Source organism: Eriocheir sinensis, chromosome 15 (assembly GCF_024679095.1).
Source record: "Eriocheir sinensis breed Jianghai 21 chromosome 15, ASM2467909v1, whole genome shotgun sequence".
NCBI lineage: Eukaryota > Metazoa > Arthropoda > Malacostraca > Decapoda > Varunidae > Eriocheir > Eriocheir sinensis.
This window is the reverse complement of record NC_066523.1, coordinates 17,441,385-17,457,488: the sequence shown is the minus strand read 5'-3', so window position 1 is coordinate 17,457,488 and position 16,104 is coordinate 17,441,385. Positions and strand designations below refer to the sequence as shown.

The window sequence follows — 16,104 nt, the reverse complement described above, 5'->3', positions numbered from 1 at the left end:
GTCCGTCCAGCCACCCTCCCCCGCGGCACGGCGTCATCAGGCAGCGCGACGGATGGACGGACGGGCGGACGGGGCAGGGGGAAGGGGCATTAGCGGGGCAGGTGACATTTAGGTAAAAGGTAGGAGGGCTGGAAGGTAGGAAGGAGTGACCGACTGGATGGTTTAGGGGGGGGGGGGGGATATTAGGAGGGTTTATGGTGTGGTGAAGTTGTGTGAGAGAGAGAGAGAGAGAGAGAGAGAGAGAGAGTGGACATATCACATACGTACAGATAAACAGACAGTCAGACACACAGACAGACGGACATAGAGAAAGAGAGCATCCAAAAACTACAGGAACCTTACTACCCTTGTGAAGACGAACTAAGAAGAAATAAATAGAGGAAGAGATAGATGGAACGCCAAAGAAGCAGAATAGAGCAAAGAGAATAAAGTATATGATTAAAATCTGAACAAAGTAAAAAAATAATTGTTGAGGAATCAGAGGTCAGAGAGAAAGAGTTAAGACGGAATGAAAATTATAAAAAAAGGAAAACAATGAAAAGCGATGAATAAATAAATAAATATAAAGACATGGTAAAGGAATAATGGATGAAAAGAAGCGTGACCTGACGGAGGGGAAGGAGGGAGGGAAGCGATGGAGGAGGGGAGGAAGTAAAGGAGGAAATGGAAGAGGGAGAGAAGGAGCAATGAAGTGAGGCACGGAAGGAAGGAAGGATGGGAAGGGGAAAGTCTGTATAAAGTGAAGGAAAGTAAGATTTAATGAAAAAATGGTGACTGGCCTTTACGGGGGGTGAGAAGAGAGGAAGGGAGGGACGAAAGGAAGGGAGAAGAGGGAAGGAAGGATGGGAAGGAGAAAATCTATATAAAATGAAGGAAAGTAAGATTTAATGAAAGAATGCGGAGGAGGAGGAGGAGGGACGAAAGGAAGGGAGGAGAGGGAAGGAAGGATGGGAAGGAGAAAATCTGTATAAAATGAAGGAAAGTAAGATTTAATGAAAGAATGCGGACTGGCCTGACGGGGGGTGAGAGGAAGAGAGGAAGGGAGGAGGAGGAGGGACGAAAGGAAGGGAGGAGAGGGAAGGAAGGATGGGAAGGAGAAAATCTGTATAAAATGAAGGAAAGTAAGATTTAATGAAAGAATGCGGACTGGCCTGACGGGGGGTGAGAGGAAGGGAGGAAGGGAGGGACGAAAGGAAGGGAGGAGAGGGAAGGAAGGATGGGAAGGAGAAAATCTGTATAAAATGAAGGAAAGTAAGATTTAATGAAAGAATGCGGACTGGCCTGACGGGGGGTGAGGGATAGAGAGAGGAACGGAAGGGAGGGAAAGGGAAGGAGGAAGGGAGGGGAAGGGAGGGAGGGAAAAGCAAACGAAAACCGGCAGAGGAAGTCAACAAACACATTGGTCTTCGCGTTCTACCTCAGTTGCTTCTTCCAATATCAGGAGAGACAGACAGACAGACAGGCAGATAGATATAAAGATAGACAGGCTGATGAAATGATAGATTGACAGATAGGTAGACATAGATAAACAGAGACATAGAGATGAATAGGTAGATAAATAGTTAAGAATAGTTAAATTGATTGAAGTTGAAGTTGAATAGTTAAGTTGGTTAATGGAATAGTAACAGGAGAGGTAGATTAATAACAGAAGAAATAGACTGATAGATACATGAATGGATAGATAGATAGATAGATAGATAGATAGATAGATAGATAGGTAGATGGATAAGTAGATTTAAAGGTGGATACGTAGATAGGTAAGAAGGTATGGAGAGAGAGAGAGAGAGAGAGCGACGGGATTAGGTGAAAAACATGACTGATGCAATATTCGCTTCAAAATTTATCATTATTGCTAGCTTAAAACCATATGCTCTCTCTCTCTCTCTCTCTCTCTCTCTCTCTCTCTCTCTCTCTCTCTCTCTCTCTCAATCCCAAACCCCTCCCCCCCCGTCCGTACCCTTCCATCACAGACACAAAGAAGCTCCAATTCCCTCTATGCAACACGTGTTCGCTCGGAGCCTTACACCCTGCAGGCCGCAATTTGCCTCACGCCTGACAAAGCTCCTCGAGAGACACCCATCACCGCCTTCCCTCGTCTTCTCTTTACGTCATTCCGCCCCCATCTTCATCTTGCTTCCCTTTTTGCTCTCTTTCCTTTACCTCCTCTTCCCACGACTTCTATCACCGCGTTCACTCTTCTTCCCTCTTCGCCCCCTCTTCATTTTTTGTTTCCCTTTTCCTTTCATACCTTCCCTTTTCCCTCTTGTTCATACGGCCTTCTCTTTGTTTTGTTTCCCTTTTGCTCTCACGCCCTTCCCTCCACTTCCCCTTCCCCTCTTTCGTTCCCCTTCACACTGCACCCCTTCCCATCCTCCTCTTTTGCTCTCACACCCTTCCCTCCACTTCCCCTTCCCCCCTTTCGTTCCCCTTCACACTGCACCCCTCCCCATCCTCCTCTTTTGCTCTCACACCCTTCCCTCCACTTCCCCTTCCACCCATTCGTTCCCCTTCACACTGCACCCCTTCCCATCCTCCTCTTTTGCTCTCACACCATTTTCTCTCTTTCTAGCACTCGCGGATTCTCAAGACACACCTTCATCCGAACTTGACCTCTCTTCTGGCCACTCCTTCTGTTGGCTTTTGCAGGAGCAGTGCCTATATTGCGGGCTTTTTTGTTTAGTTTTTTCTTTATTGCCCTTGAGCTGGTTTCGTTTACTGTAGAAAAAAAAGCGAGTGATCAGACATTTCGGGGTCTACACACTCGTATTTTATAAGGTTTTCGTAGAGGTATTAGCATTTCCATGGGTAGTTTTATATGCATAGTGATGGCTTGACAACACTTCTACACTTTGAATATGAAAAACACTCACGAGAACACAACTAATCTCCTTTGTAGTCTTAGGAAATATTTGTTGTGAGAGGAAAGCGTTTGAGAATGTGGGCCGGTGTCAGTATGTCATGTCCATGTCGAATAGGGTCTTGTTGTCTGTTTTCTGTCGTTCTTGAGTAGGCTAATTTATCTTTCAATCCCCGTCTGGCAGGTGCTTATTGAGTAGGGATGCTTTTGTTCATTCCGATTCTGTTTCCAAGTTTCTTTTTCTTTCTCTCTCTCTCTCTCTCTCTCTCTCTCTCTCTCTCTCTCTCTCTCTCTCTCTCTCTCTCTCTCTCTCTCTCTCTCTCTGTAGATAAAGATAGATAGATTGACAGACAGATAGAGAGATGGAATAGATAGGAAGGGAGAGAGAGAGAGAGAGAGAGATGGGTGGGGGGCAGAGGCAGGCAGGTTTGTGTTATTGCATTCCACATATATTCCAACAAATCAAACATTGGTAACCTCCATTACTCGGGATTGAAACAAAAAATAGAAATGTCAAAGGGAAATTTAATTGGCATACACGAACATCCCGCATTCGTTTTCCCTTTTTTTTTTTTTTGAGTGGATTGCAAACCGTTAGTGCAATTACAACGCAAATAATAAAACGCTCCGGATCATCCCCGGAACGTGTGTGACGTGATTGTTTTAAGCCATTAGCAGCCTGTCCACCGCCGCCCAAAAGCCCTTCCCAGCGTTTCCACCATTCGCTCGCTGTCCAGTGTTAGCTTGCTCCATCCTGCTCCGGCGAATGGTCTGGTTTCATCTCTCCATCTATATAGTTTTCTGTCTGCCCTGACTTCTATAATTTCTGAGTTCATTTTCTTACTTTAATTGTCCATCTTTCATTAGTTATATCGAACATTTTCTCTGTGTGACATGCCTGTGTATACATGCTTGTTTGTTTCACAGCAAGAGAGACAAATCAATAGAAAAAAAAGGTACATAAATATATGTAATACCTTTGAAGTGAGACATAAAAAAGTTGTCCCCCCCAAAAGAAAACGAAATGGCGGGTTACTTATTGTTTCCTCTGTCTAGACTCTAGAGCAAAGTCACTTAAAAAAAAAAAAATAAAGTTCCAGACGGCAAGACCAATGAGCACAGTGCTGCCCCTACAAAGGAGCAGCTTTCCAAGTCCCTAAAGGTGTCTTGACACTCCCTTCATGAAAACAAAGTTCAAGCCTTAATTGGGAAGAAAAACATAATTTGCAAGATCAAAATAAAAACAGCCATTCGAAAGGCCAAATTAATTCTAGCGGTTATCAGTGACTTGGAAGATGGAAAGAGTTTGCAAGTGCAGCCGATGAAACTTATTTACTCTTTTTTTCCTCTAATAGTATCCGAGTGATGAAATTTGAAACTGAAGTAATTAGTGTGATCAAACTGATTATAGAGTTCATCAGCAAAATGGAGGGATACACGTTACTGATTTCTCTTCTCTCTCACGAATGATCGCCGAGTGAAGAAACCCAATATAAAGTAATTAGAATGATTAAACTGATTACATAGAATTCGCCGGTGAAGTGGGAGCGTCGGGAGGAAGTGTAAAGGATACGTTATTTAGTTTTTTTCGTCTTAATTTAATGATTGGTGGCCTTGAGGACGAGGACGCCGCTCATTACTGCGTGGAGGCTTGGCGGGAGGTGGATGCGTGTGCAACCTAATTCCGAAATCTTGTCGGATTATTTGAAACATTGATTTTTAGAGGAATTTAATTTTTCTTTTTCTCTTCCCATTTTTCAATCATTTTATTTAATTTTTTCCACCATTCATTATTTTCTTCTTTCAATTTTGTTTATTTTTATTCTTTATCTTTTTATTCTTATTCATTCATGATTTATTTTTATTTTTTTGTCTTTTCTTTCCTTTCCTTTTTTTTTTTTCATTAATTCATGTCTTACTTCATATCTTTTTTCTTTCTTCCTCTCTTCCCTTCTTCATTGACTTTGATTTTCTTGTCCCCGCATTGCCATTTTACTTGTTACACCGTGCAAGCCATTAAGAATTAATAACGCAACATTTTTTTTCTATATCCCGTAATATTTTTTTGATCATTAGATTGTCGATGTCAAATTCGCTCAAGATATAAACGGAAACATAATTCTTGGTGTGTCTTATATTGATCTGGAAAGTAATTTGGTTCAGCGAATTTCATGACAATCTTCGATACTTTGATTTCTGGTCCATCTATTTTATCCCTTTTAACTGTCTTACCGTATCGTCGTCAGGGCAAAGAAAACATGGCTTCAGTGCAGTAGTCAAGCGGACACTAATTTAAAACCCAATTTGATCATTATTACCTTCTGGGTCACATTGAGAGAGAGAGAGAGAGAGAGAGAGAGAGAGAGAGAGAGAGAGAGAGAGAGAGAATTCATTTATTTATTCATTAACCATACATACATACGTACAGATAGACAGACAAACACAGAAAGACGTAATGGCAGACAGACAGACACACATACATTTATACATACTGAGACAGACATACACACACACATAAAAACAAACAAACAAACGAAGAAACAAACAAACGAACACAGGTATAACGCAGTGGTTAGCGCGTAGGTGGTGGCAGTAGGGAATGGAAGGTTTACGAGGCACCGGTCCAATCCGTCACTCAGCCTCCTCGTCCGCTGATTGGCCCGTCCCCGCCCCGCCGGCCACCTGCTAGCGGGAAGGGGCGAGAAGGGGCGGCAGCGGGAAGGGGAGGTGAAGTGGGGGGAGGTGGGAAAGGGCGGCAGCGAGAAGGGAAGGTGCAGTGGGTGGAGGTGGGAGAGGGCGGCAGAGGGAAGGGGAGGTGGAAAGGGGCGGCAGCGAGAAGGGGAGGTGGGAAGGGGCGGCAGCGAGAAGGGGAGGTGGGAAGGGGCGGCAGCGAGAAGGGGAGGTGGGAGAGGGCGGCAGCGGGAAGGGGAGGTGGGAAGGGGCGGCAGCGAGAAGGGGAGGTGGGAGAGGGCGGCAGCGGGAAGGGGAGGTGAAGTGGGTGGAGGTGGGAAAGCGCGGCCAGCGGGGAGGGGTTAGGGTGGGGAAGAGGGGACCAAAGGGAAGGAGTTGGGATACGGGGGACGACCAGCAGGTGGTTATTAGACTAATCTGCGTGCTTTTGCTGTTTTTATATCCTTAGGTAAGTAGGAAGATAGATATGAAGATACGTAAGAAAACAGATAGATTGATAGATAGATAGATTAAGAAGTCTACGGATGGTCAGCGGGATCACTAACACAAGAACAAGGCGTAACCACAGAAGCCCATGCCATTGACTCTAAACCCCCCCCGCTTCGCCCCCTAGTAGCGTATTCACAAAACACAATTATAGATAGAAAAACATAGATAGATAGATAGAGATAGATTGACTGATTGGTTGGTTGATCGATATATGAATGAGAGATGTATCAATAAACAAATAGAGAAATACATATATTGATTGATAGATATGTAGATTTATTGTTCACACGCTCTACAGTTTAGCTATACCTGTTACAAAAAAGAATAATTCAAATTTAAGTATGCACTGTTACACACACACACACACACACACACACACACACACACACACCGCGCTCCACTCTTTGCTACCTTGCATTCTCTCTTATTTTACAAGTCTTAATCTCATCCAGTCTTAAGTCTCCCCTCAGACCTAGCTAAAGTTTCCTTGGTTCTCTCACTCTTCTTATGATCATCTCCCTCTCCTGCCTTTCTCCCCTTCGCTTTATTATTCCTGCCCCCTGTCAATATACGTTTACAAAGCAATCGCTAACTCCTACCCGTCAAAGCTGCGTTCTGAGATAGATATACACGAACCTTGCTTTGCTTTATTACTAACAACCGCAAGATATCTAAGTCACCCCCCGGCGGCAGGTGTGTGACGGGACTGAGTACACTATGCGGCTTATACGCGGCTAGTTGTTATAAAGAAGGCTTCGAGTCCGTCTATCTGCCGTATTTATTCACTGGTTTGGTTTGGTTCATGTACAATTACTTCTCTTTTTTTTATTTATCAGCCTACTTACACGGCCTTTATTTTCATTGGTTTGTTTTCACGTATATAAAAAAAAAAAACAACAACTTTTTTCATCTTCACTGGTCAGGTATTTATTGGTTGGTGTCCGGTAACTAATACTGAGCTATGTTAATTTTATCGGCGTTTTCACGGCTATTGGGTTTTAGTGGTGAGTTTCACATACAAATACTAACATTGATTTCGTTTTCATTGGTTTTGGGTTTGTCTGTTTTTTTTTTTCCCCCGTCGTAGAAACACTGATCTTCATTTTATTTATCAACCCTCTCCCTGCTTTAGGTTTTCACTGGTTGGTTTCCATAAATTCCATTTTAAAAAACTTAACTTAATTTCGTGTACCAGCCTTCCTACTGCCATTGGATTTGAATGACAGGCCTTCATGTACACAAACTAAGATAAGAGTTGAATGTATAGGTAGTGAGTGGTGGTAAGTGAATAATGGGTCCTTAATACGTCTCTTCACTCGAACCTCCTAATCGAGTCAATAGGATCTGATTCCATCCGTCATAGACTCCTCTGGTGACTCATTCATCCATACAACACGCTCTCTCTCTCTCTCTCTCTCTCTCTCTCTCTCTCTCTCTCTCTCTCTCTCTCTCTCTCTCTCTCTCTCTCTCACACACACACACACACACACACACACACACGTCTGTCTGTCATTCTATAAACCTTCTCCCATTCTCCCCTTCTCAACACTCCCTTCCCTCCTCCCCTCCTCCCTTATCTCCCTCCCGCCCCCTCTCCTCTCCTCCCCTCCCCTCCTCTTTCTCCTTCCCTCCCTTTCATTCCCACATGTCTCTCTGTATCATCTTTCTCCCTGTTCTTATTTTTTCTGCAAGAGTTCCCGATACTCTCATCCTGCACCCACTCGACCCATTTATTCTTCCGGCAGCCCTTCACTCTGCATTATTGAGCTGTTTGTCTTCCCTTGGTTCCTCTCCCATTGTTTGCTTGTCATCTCCTCTCCCTTTGATGTCTCCATTTACCCTGCCTTGCCTCTCCCTCGCCTTCTATCTTCCTCCCTTCGTCTTAATTCCCAGAGCCAAACTTCTTTTTTTTCTCCTCTTTCTTTCTCCTTTGCTTATATTCTGAACCCGTCTTTCCCTCCTTCCCTGCATGCCTTTCCCTACATTCCGTCTCTTCTTTTATGTCTTTTTCTCATCCAGTCTTTTTCGGTCTCCCCTCAGACCTGGCGTTTCCTTGCTTCCTCTCTCTTACTCACCTTATTATCCTCTCCCTCTCCTGCCTTCCTCCCCTTCTCTTTATTATCTCTCCCCTCTGATAATATATGTTTACAATGCAATCGTCTACTCTTCTCCCTCTTCTCCCTTGTTTCCCCTTCTTCTCTATACTTTCTTTGTGTTTAACGTATATATAACACGCTCCTACGTCTACCATTTCGCTATCTGTTTACGTTGTTCCTCTTCTCATACATAAATTAACCCGTAACTCCTTGTTCTCCTCTTTATCCTCCTACTCTTTTTCTCTACATCCCTTGTATTAAACGTGTATATAACAAGCTCCTTCTTACACAATTTCGCTTTCCTTTTCTTCTTTTTACGTTGTTCCTCTTTTCTCATACATAAAATAACCCTCACCCCCTTGCTCACTCCCTCCTTCTCCTTCGCCTGTTCTTCTTTACATCACTTGTGTTAAACGTACATAGAACATGCTCCTTCTAACACAATTTCGCTTTCCCTGTTTCTGTTTACGTTGTTCCTCTTCTCTCAAACATAAAATGCATAGAGTAACCCTCAACCCCTCGCTTACTCCCTCCTCTTTCATCCCTCTCTCCCTCTCCTCTTCGCTATATGACTCCCTTTGTGTATGTAGTAAGCGCAGTAGAACACATCTCTCCTCCCACCCTCTCCTCTTCCCTGCCTCCTCTTCCTTCACTGGAGCAAGAGTGAATCTGACGCACAGCAGTAGACTCGATCCCCTAAAAATGCGCAGCCCATTATGTCGTTAACCCGAAGCAAGGGATCCAAACACGAGCTGCTTGGTTGGTCACTTCCGCCGCACGCAGGACACCAAGAAGATCAGAGGAGCAGAAAAAGCATCCAATCCTCCTCCTCCTCCTCCTGCTCTCCTCCCATTTAAAAAGCCCATTAAGCCCACCTGACCTAATACATCTCGCCCCGGGCCGAACTATCCGTACGCGGCCGAAACCTCTTACATGCTACGCCTGTAACTAAAGATGACCTCCCGTAACTTGACCTGACCGGCGCTTGTAAGACCGAGACCGACCTCCTTCTTCCTCCTCCTCCTCCCCGCTCCCCCTCCTCCTCCATTCTCCTCTTATCGGCTCTCTCTTGGGTTATTCTCTATTACCTGGCACTAAAGAGAGAGAGAGAGAGAGAGAGAGAGAGAGAGAGAGAGAGAGAGAGAGAGAGAGAGAGAGAGAGAGAGAGAGAGAGAGAGAGAGAGAGAGAGCATTTAACAAGGCATTTATTACAACATTTCTTCACTTCATGTCCATTCTTCTTTGTTCATCTTTTTATAATATGGTCGTCACTTATTTTTTTTCTCCGTCATATCATTCCCGAATCGGACGTTCTTTCTTATTAACGTACGTCACCTCCTTTCATTTTTTCCTTTCTAATACATCTTCTTTAATTTCTTCTTCCTTTTAAAATTAATTCTTTACTTTCTGTTCTATTTGACTTTATTTGATACTCATTTTTCGTCTTCCTGTGTAAGTTTTCTCGTCTGATCTCCTCTTTATCTTCTTTTTAAAAATTTCCTTTTCTTGCAGCTATACATTTCGTCCTTGCTTCCTCAGTAATAAATAACCCATAATTTCACTCATATTTCAGTCTTCCTTTCCAGCATTTCCTCTCCTGATTCCCTTTGTTCTTCCCTTTTTCCTTTCCTTGCTGCTCTTCTTTACATCCCTTCCCTCTTAGTAATACATCTTCATATCATGCATATTTTCCGTCTCTCTTTGCAGTATTTTCTCATCTCATGCGCTTTCATCCTTTCCTACTTTCTTTCTAGACTATTCTTTTGTTTGCTGTTCTTCATTTCTTCTCTGCATGGATAATATTGCTCCTTCCTTTGCAGAATTCTCTCGTGTGATATTCCTTTGTTTTGGGTTCCTCTCCTCGCGGTTCCCCTTGTAATGTGCCTCCCTGTCCCTCCCCTAATTGCCGGCTACTGCCCCGCAACCCAACCCTCGCAGATAAGGCTTATCGGCCCCGCCACCTGACACCGCGCGCTACAAAACTTTTTACCTGAGTTTTGGCCGCTCTTCGGCTGCCAACGTATGATTCTCATTTGCATGTCTATTTTCTTTTTCTCCTTGTTCTTCTTGTTCTTCTTGTTCTTTTCTGTTTGTGTGTTTGTCTTGTGTCTGTCTGTCTGTCTGTGTCTGTCTGTCTGTCTTTGTCTGTCTGTCTGTCTGTCTGTGTCTGTGTCTGTATGTCTGTCTGTCTGTCTCTCATGCTGTCTGTCTTTCGTCTTCCTATAATTTTATTTCTCCCTTTTCATTGTTTTTCTTTCCTTTGTTTTTGTTTAAACTTTTTTCTGATTCTTCTTCACTTTTTATCTTGTTATCTTCATTTTTCATTGATTTATTTGTCTCTCGATAATGTATTATTTGGTATTTTATGTATTTTTCGTGTATTATTCGTCTTGACAACCTTGATAATGTTTGAAAATTCATACTAAGCCGAATGCTTGGGTGTTTCTTTACGAATAGATTGAGTTTCAGAGTATCTTCGTAACCTAATACTACTGCTTTACTTCAATAACCCATGATGAGAAGAATCATTATTTTTTATAGTTTATTGATGAAGCAACTTTTTTTCTAATCGTTTGTGTTATTTTTTTCGGTTTATCGTCATTTTGAAAAGTATTCGAGGCAACTATTTTTTTTTCCTCGTAGCATCTGACTTGACTAGTAATTAATATTCAGTTTTTTTTTGTAAGCGGCTTTTGGTAACACTGACGGGAAACTCAACCCGACCGTGATTGGATCAAGGCAGAAACAAAAGACGATCGGAATGAAACCCCAAGGCGCACAGGGGGTGAGGGGAAGGAGGGTGGGGAGGAGGAGGGAGGAAGGGAGAGATGTGGAAGATAGCGGTGGCGGCGGCGGCGGTGGGGGAGGTCTGTATACGGATGCTCCTCCTCCTCCTCCTCCTCCTCCTCCTCCATCTTCTCTCCTCGTCCCCTTCTTTTCTACCCCCTCTTGAACTGACGGACAACTCACAGACTGACACCCAAACCCCTTTTTCTCTCCCTTTCCCTCACCCTCTCTTTCTTCTCCCACCCCCTCCCCCTCCCCCTCTCCACCCCCCTTTCTCTCCCCCTCTCCATTCCCCTCTCCATTCCCCTCTCCATCCCCCTCTCTCTCCCCCTCTCCATCCCCCTCTCTCTCTTCCCCTTTCTCTCCTCCCATTTCCCACCCTTACATTCACCCTTTTCCACACCCCCATCACCACCCACTCTGACACCCCACACCCTCCACCTTAAACACACACACACACACACACACACACACACACACACACACACACACACACACACACACGATGCGCACGAAAAGCTTATTAAAGACAGAACAGTTCCAACAGACTCAACATGTTTATTTGTTTACTGCTCAACTCACGACCCGGGAAATTCTCCATCTCTTTCCTTCCCACTCCCTCCTCCCCTTACTCAAGCTGCATGGGTGGAGGGAAGGAGAGGAGGAGGGGGAGAGGGGGAGGGAGAGTCATGTGTGGTTTATATTTTCCTCTTCCCACACACAGTCAGAATGGATAGGATTGGAAAGGACCAGTTGTTGGGGGGGAGGTTTGTGTACTCACCACCCCAGATGTTTTCCCTTCCCCATACACAAGCTGAATGGGTAGGGAATAAGGGGAAGCAACAGGTGGGTAGGAATATATGGGGAGGGACGGTTCAATAGAAGAGAGAGGAGAAGGGGAGAGCTTGTGTGAGATTTCAGCCTGCATGGGAAGGGGAGATAAACGGAAGGGGAACAGAAACAGGCAAATAAAGAATTGGGAAGAGGGAAGATATGTAGATGGGGAGGAGGGGGAACAGATGCAGGCTGAAAGGAAGGGGGGAGAAGAAAGATGAGTATATGGGAAGGAATTAGTAGAGGGGAGGGGAGCAGCAGGAGGTGGAAGGTGAAGGGGGTAAGGCTTGTGTGAAGACGTGCAGATGGGGAAGGGATGGGAATGGAAAGGGGAGGGGAGAACCAGGGGGTGGAAGGTGAAGGGGGTAAGGCTTGTGTGCAGATGTGTAGATGGGGAGGGGAGGGGAATGGAAAGGGAAGGGGAGCAGCAGGGGTGGGAGGTGAAGGGGGCAGGTCCTGTGTGCTCCTCCCAGACTGTCATTCGTGTCCGTGGCTCCTGAAAGGCCGAAATTATATCAATTACTGCATTTCTTTTAATGGGCGGAGGAAACCAACCGCAGCCCGTCGCGGCGTTCTCTGAGGATGAAGTTTATCACAAAATTGCAGGATCGCAGAGCATTCAGAGAAATTAAAATGGTTTGCAGATCAATTACGTCCTGATACCTCTGAAACATAAACATTAAAACTCTTATTATTGTGTTTTCCTTCGCTGTAAAAGTCTTGCGTTGTTGTGATATCACGGCACGGCGGGATGCTCAACCGCCCACATTACAATTTTCCTCTCTCCTCTCTTTAGTTCACTTCCAGCAATTTGAGTTAACTATATCCTGTTCCATACAAGCTTTCTGTAAATCTCTGTCTGGTAATGGTCACATCCACGATATTAATTTCCGTGTTAGTGATAGTATGGCGCACACAGATCAAGAAAAAGTTACTGGACGTTAAGGACGAGTAATTTAACGAAGGCAAAATAACGTTTAGACGCTGCTCTTGTTTTTTTAAGTTGGTAATAAGTGACAGGGGCTGGGAGCATGGTCGAATAGAACATCTTCATACGCAGATGCAAGAATACATACATAGATACATCCATACATACACATACACATACCTACATCTTACATTCATATATACAAACAGAAACATGCCACACCCAAACAGACAAAAGTTAAAAAAGAAGCAAACTAGAAAAAAAAAACAGTATATCAAAGCAGTTTAACGCAGGAAGCGGAATATCAAGCAATAAGAAAGACAGAAGCAAGCAAACAAGAAAAATAAACAACGCATCACTTCAATTCGTCGCAGGAAATGGCGCTTCTCAAGTAAAAGGAAAGAGATAAACAAACAAGCAAGAAAACAAACAAAAAAATATACCAAAGCAGTTTATAGCAGGAAGTGATGTATCTTAATCGTTGCACAAAGCAGTAACTAACTCCAGCAGCAGTTTGGGCTTCCGTACATACACACGCACGCACAACCCGTGTTACGCAGACAGGAGACGCGGAATGCTAAGAAAACAATTACCCAAACACAATCATGAAATCTTAACACGCGGAGACGCAAGAACCACCGGGCTGAAATTCCACGTTTTAGGCCAGGCCGGGTCGCCCACTCTGCTGCGGGAGACGTTCATTACCAGCGAGGCGTGACGGCGAGGGCGAGACAGCGTGTAGCCAAGAGCGTGTCCGGCCTGTCCTCTGCTGTGCTCTGTTGTTGCTGCTCGGGGCAACTGCCAGATAATCAGCCAGCCAGTCAGTCAGCCAGCCAGTCAGTCAACCGGCCAGTTAGTCAACCAACCAGTCAGTTAGCCAGTCAGTCAACCAGTCAGCTAGTTAGGTAGTCAGCCAGCCAGTCAGTCAGTTAGTTCTCCAATCAGTCAGTCAGTCAACCAACCAATCAATTGATTAACCAGCCAGCCAACCAGTCAATTAGTCAGTCATCCAGCAAGTCTGTCAGTTAGTCATCCACCCAACCAGTTAGTCAGTCAATCAGTCAATCAGTCAAACATCCAGTCAGCCAGTTAGTCAGTCAACAAATTGTCATTCAACATTTTTTTTATAGTCAGTCAGTCAGTCAGTCACGAGCCGTCCAGCCAGCCAGTTAGCCAGTCACCAAGTCAGTCAGTCAGCCAGCAAGTCAGCCATCTATCCATTTAGGCTGTCAGTGTTTGGTCTGATTGTGCCTGACTTATGATTACTGTAAGACACTGACATTATACTGGGCGGGCGGCCCATCCTGCCTTGGGATATCAGCTGACGGCGCCTCTCTGACACGTGGATGCCCGTGGAGCCAGTGTTCAACAAGACCGTCATAGGTCCATCGCCCGCAATGCTGCCCTGCGCCAGCTGCACCCTCAGCACCTCGGGCTGCACGGAATGGGATATCCGCTGCCGCAGCAGCAGTGGCTGCCACACTGTCGAGCTTTATCAAGTCCAACTCGAAATGGCCGTCCCACAGACGTATCCATCTTGACGGTGGGCTCCGCGCCGGTGATCAGGCCGAGGCTCTTGGCCGTGCGCCACTGAACAGCACTAAATTGGTCCAGAAGACCCACCCGTCCCTTACCCTAGCCCCAAAGTAACATCCAACCTCTTTTCTTCCCTCTAATCAGCTCCCTCAGCTATGGAAGAGGTGGTGGGGCTTCTGGGTCAGTTTAGTGTACGGTGATTGTAGTACACGCGTGAGTGTTGGTGAGGAAGGGGGCGGCTGAATCAGACGGAAGGGGAGACTGCCAAGCCATTTTTTTTTTATATACTGTCAGTATACTGCCTCAGAGACACCGTCAATACACTGCCTTCGAAATGGTTTAGGTAATAGAAATTAAGCTTTTTGCATCGCAATGTTACCCCAGCTTTCAAATATCTGTATATAGTCAATCTTCTTGAAACATGTTAAATGAGTAGCATGGCGGAGAAAATAGATAAAGAGGAGAAGGAGAAGAAAGAAAATTATGATGATGATGATGATGATGATGGTGGTGACAGGAGACTTGTTCGCAATCAGATGACAGGTGACCAGTGATTGAACGGCCAAAAGTAAGACAGGTTATTTAATTGTTGTGTTAATTCGTGTTTGTTGTCGTTGTTCCTGCTGTGGACAGTATTGCTATTACATAAGAACATAAGAACGCAGGAGTCTGCAAGAGGCCGGTAGGCCTGTACGAGGGATGATGTTATTGTTGTAGTTGATGGTGGGAGGGGGGGATGGAGGTGACGGCGGTGTGGGTAGCTATTGCTTTTATTGTTAATGTTGTCATTGCTTGCTGTTGTTTTTGTTACTACTACTACTACTACTACTACTACTACTACTACTACTACTACTACTACTACTACTACTACTACTACTACTACTACTATCATACTTCTACTACTACTACTACGACGACGACGAACGACGACGACGAGGAAGAACATGAAGAACAAGAACAGTAAACAAGACCAAGAAGAACTGCAACAACAATAAACAAAGAACAACAATGAAAACAATTACGAGAACAACAGCAAAAAAGTAGGAAAAAGGAAAACCCAGCCGGTGCACAAGCGTAAAAACACGACCAAGAACAAAAAACACACAGTAGCTCAATAGATGGCGTCGCAGGTGAGTGGGGGGCAGAGGATGGAGTGGGAGAAGAAGAAGGAGGAGGAAAAGATGCAAGAGGAGGAGGAGATGCAAGAGGAAGAGAGTTTTTTGTCGGTGTTTGTGGCCAATTAATGTGTAGTGAACCGGAAACCCGCGCTGTGAGGTAATTCTTTGACAGCGCCGCCTCTCGGGAGCGCCGCACACATCGCACGGAGAAACACCGAGACTGACGCTGATGAGGCCACCGATATTCGTGCCTCAGTAAGCTCGAGATGCACGAGGAGGTAGCTGTCCGTTCATGCTCGTTTAGTCCCTCGTCCTGGATAGTGTCATGGAGCGTGGAAGGAGTGTTGTTAGTGGTGGTATCTGAGCTTGTAATGTGTTTATTGCGGTTATTGGTGCGTTCTTTGTGTTGTAATAATAATGATAGTTGTTTTATTTCGCCCCGAGGCATATAAAGAGAAAAGTAATGTCGAAGGGCGTGTAATTGTGTGCGATACTTCTGCTTTTTCTTGACGTCGAAGGAGGAACACCAAGAGCAAAACAGAAGGAAGGAAGGAAAAGGTAAAGGTAGAGTTGGAGGCATATTCTATAGCTGCGTGTGGCCTTGGTGTTTATCTCCGTTCCATTGGTCCTTGAGCCTCTGGTGGGTAAGAACATTCTATAAAAAAGAACACAGTAAAAGAGGCCGTAAAGTGATCGCTTTGGGCTAAAAAATGTGCCTTGATCAGGTCGGGCTAGAAAAGTCTCTGATTAGTTTGGGCTAGAAAAGTG

The 16,104-nt window shown here is 44.8% G+C and overlaps 1 protein-coding gene across 1 annotated transcript in view; it reads left to right on the top strand.

Annotated features, from left to right (window-relative positions):
* The window catches only part of LOC126998981 (uncharacterized), a 154,875-nt gene that overhangs the window by 43,162 nt on the left and 95,609 nt on the right, over window positions 1–16,104 (top strand). The gene's annotated exons all lie outside the window — the stretch shown is intronic.